The sequence below is a fragment of the Sapajus apella genome, unplaced genomic scaffold, assembly GCF_009761245.1.
Source record: "Sapajus apella isolate SASKATOON/1434 unplaced genomic scaffold, GSC_monkey_1.0 scaffold118, whole genome shotgun sequence".
Lineage (NCBI taxonomy): Eukaryota > Metazoa > Chordata > Mammalia > Primates > Cebidae > Sapajus > Sapajus apella.
Window position 1 is genome coordinate 1,907,803 of NW_022437058.1, and position 3,720 is coordinate 1,911,522.

General features: G+C 48.6%; 1 pseudogene; it reads right to left on the reverse strand.

Moving 5' to 3' along the window:
* Positions 1-2,250: 2,250 nt before the first annotated feature.
* LOC116538266 lies at positions 2,251-3,179 on the reverse strand (annotated as a pseudogene).
* Positions 3,180-3,720: the final 541 nt, after the last annotated feature.

Below are 3,720 nucleotides of genomic sequence, written 5' to 3' on the forward strand. Positions count from 1 at the left end.
GTTAACTGTCTGGGTAGCCAGTAATACCATTGAATTTTCAAATCCTGGCCAGAAAACTTACTTGGAGTGATCAGTCACTGTGTCATGGCTAGACTGTTAGTGGGTGCTTCATTCTAGCTGAGCTGAATCCAAGTCAAAGAACTAAACAAAAAGAACTTCCCCTTTGACAGCAGAGGGCTCGCAGCTTTTAGGGTGGGGAATTTCTGGAACCCTGCCTGGTAGAGTGGGGAGACTTCTCAGCACTAGTACCAGGAGTGGGACACCCTTCCTTCATAACCACCCGGGGGAGTAGGTGCATTTTCCCCAGAGAAGAGGCAAACTATAAATACAGAATAAAACTAGAATCTCTTCTCTAATAGGGAAAATTATTTTTTCTCCTCCTCCTTTTTCACTTGACTTGCTTTTGGGCTAAACAAGGTTCCTGTGCTTCCCCCACAAGTTACTTCCATACGGACACAGCGAATACTGGATCTTCCGCCTTCCCCAGGGAAAACAATTGGTGGTCTTTTAAAAAGGCAAATCAAAACGCATTCTTGCTGGGTTCCTTTATTTTTCCACATTGTTTTCCCTACTGTTAAAATATCTTCCCTGCTACTCAGGTTCAGTTGAAAACAAACATGAGATACAACAGTTATGATCTCAGTGCTGGCGGAAGCCCTCTCTACTGCCAGCTCTTCTTTGGGGAAAGTGAGAGACAGAGAGCATTGGTTTTCAGAGGCTGGGGTCACCCTCAGCCCCTGACTACAGGAGGCCATGAAGATCCTGTCCCCCATTCCTCTCCTTCCTTTGCTTCTCTCCTCCTGAAACCCAAAGCCAATACATTTGCTTCTATATTCAGCAAATGCCTAGGATTATCATTTATATTTAACAAAATGCTTAGGACCTAATTATAGTTCCCCATTTAAAACCGTCAGACCCCAAGATACTGTGTTATTCACTCACCCACACCCCCTGCTGTGGGGAAGAAAGGCAGAAAGAGGTTCTTCTCCAGTCTAGGTGGTTTAAGTAAAAGCCATCCTCAGGCCCAGGAAAACAAAATTGCAAAAGCACTGAGATTTCAGAATTTGAGCTGGAAGATGTAACCGCACAGAGGGTCAGAGCAAGGTGACTGAGGGAGGTTTTGGCTGGAAATCCATCCCACCTACACAATGGTGCAGCTTGTGCACAAGTTTGGGGGTGGGCAGCCAGCAGCTTCTCCTTCACACTGAGGCTCCCTCCCAGCTGCCTGGCTCTGCCCTCCACAGTATCCAACAGAGCATTGATACAGCCCTCCTCATGGTGGCCTGAGCTCACTCTAACCCTCTTAAGCAGGACATTTGGGAAAGGAGGTTTAAAAACTCAACCACTTCTTTATTCTGAATGGCTGCAGCAGCCTGATTTTCATCTGATCTAGAACATTCTGCCAGGCTCTTTCATAAAAGTGAAGCCAAAGTCCCCATGCCCTGAGATGAGCTGGCAGGACAGCGAGAGGTGGCTTCTGCTGAGCCCTTTGTGCTCTGTCATCCACACGGTGCAGCATGCCGACACCTGTGAAGGGAAAATAAGAGCTCAGCACCCACAGTTCATCATTCCAAAAGAAAATACATGAGCAGAAAGCTGAGGTGCACAAGAAGCTGCCTTTGCTTTTGTTCCTAGGCAGACAGCTGCAGATCAAGGTTAAACATCTCCACAGGTAGCTGCTCTATGTTAAAGTGCTGACTTACTGAGCCCAAGATGAATACGTCATTGACTATTCCTCTGCCTGCTCCTTTTCTCTTGCCACATATGGATTCAGACATGTGGTCATACCCTCCTTCTTCCCCCTCCAGCCCGCTTGTCTCCTTTAAATACTGAAGTCCTCAAAAGCATCTTTGGAAAAAGTCATAGACCAAACTTTCTATGATTCCATGTTTGTTTCTTCCAGGCATGTTCTTAACCTTGGCAAAATACACTTTTAAGTTGATTGGGTGCTGTCTCGGATACTTTTTTGGTTCACACACCCAGCCTGCCGTGTGCCACCTGGCTAGCTATCTGGGGAAGAAGCAGTCTCTATTGTTGATGGCATTAGGCCTCCATGGGTCCCTGGCATCTGGTCGGCCATGGCTGGAGGTGGCATTGGTTACAAGGCACTGATGGGGAGATGGTTACAAGATGAGAGGTTACAATGCCTGGGGTGGGTCTGGGTCTTTCTGAGACCAGCCACTCCAAAGAACACAGCAGGTGCATGCAGGTCTTACTGTGTTTCAGACTCTGCAACCTCCATGTTCTTCTTTAACCCAGGAAGCTTGTTGCATTTGCAGAATCTCTGGGGAGAATATTGTCGTCATCTTTCTTAGTAGTAGGTGTTTGCATGGAGGTGGTCTCAGCTGGAGGACTCCTGGAGTCTGCCCAAAGGGTGCCCATGACCTCTGGGCTCCACGTGCTTCACAAGCCTTGCCCCAGCTCCTTTTGGGCCTGAAGCTGTGTCAGGTGCCTAATGCCTTTCCAGGTGTTGTGAATGACACAGATGCTGGAGATCTTTGGCCATCCATGTTATGAACATCTTCGACTGTTCAGCCAGGTATCAAAGCTCAAACCATAGTCTATAGAAACATCAGTTCTAGGAGTGGGTGTCTTGCCAAGTGACGTTGAGCTAGCGGGGCTTTCTGGCCACAGCAATGACTGTGATGTTGACAGGTGGGTCGGGTTGCAGGATTCCATAACCCTCCAATGTTTGGGTTGTGTTGAATGTGCTCCCAACACTGTTGGTGACACACAGGGACACTGTATAGAAAGAGTAATCTCACTCTGGCACTGCCAACTGGCAGAACTTCTGGGACTCCTGGGAATACTGGCACAGCTCCTGGAAGAGGTTCTGCCTGAGGGTTCTGAAACTTCCTTCCCAGTAGCACAGCCTTGACTCAGAACCTTGACTCCGAAGACTCTGTTCACAACCAGTGCCTCTGAGGGGGTTCTTCCAGGAGCAGGAGAGCTGGAGCTCCTCAGGAGGAACATCCACCAGCAAAGCACAGACCCCCTGGACAGCCAGTCCGGCAGGAAGAATGGTCTCCAGAGTCATAGAGCTGCACAGGCCTCAAAAACAACCTCCTTCCCACGCCAGCCCATCTGCTGGAGCATGAACCTGTACGGGGATTCCTGTCCAACCAGTGGACCATGGCATGATCTTCTCCCCCTCTGGGCAGGTCAGGGGAATGCAGCATCCTAGTCAGTATATCACTCACCACCTGCAGCGTAGGGCAGCCACCTGGGCCAGCACTGCCCACTGTTTGGCCAGCAGCACTCAGCAGATGGCCAGCATGTTTCCTCCTTTAATGCCCAGTGGTCCCAGAGAGGTGGACGGGTTAGTAGGAACCGGGAGGCAGAGGCAGGGTGGCAGGCAGGCAGGTGGGCTCAGGACAGGGGGCAACCACCATGCGGCTCCCTCTGGTCCTGCCCAGGCTGGCTTAGGAGGTGTCAGTGCAATTTCCTACTCACATAACTTAGAGCAGTGGCGGTGCTGACAATGCAGGAAATCATCTTGAAATTCATTTTGTAAAGTGACTTGGCTGGACCAACCGATTTTTCCATCAATAGTGAAAAAGAGGACCTGTTTCTTCCCAGTCTTGACCTATTAGTGAGATATGAAATTTTGAATCTTTGCCAGTCTAACAGGTGTAATTTTAATTTGCATTCTTTTATAATGAGAGTATAAAATTTTCCAAACAACCTAAGTTATTCATTTATGAAGTAGGAAATTTTAAA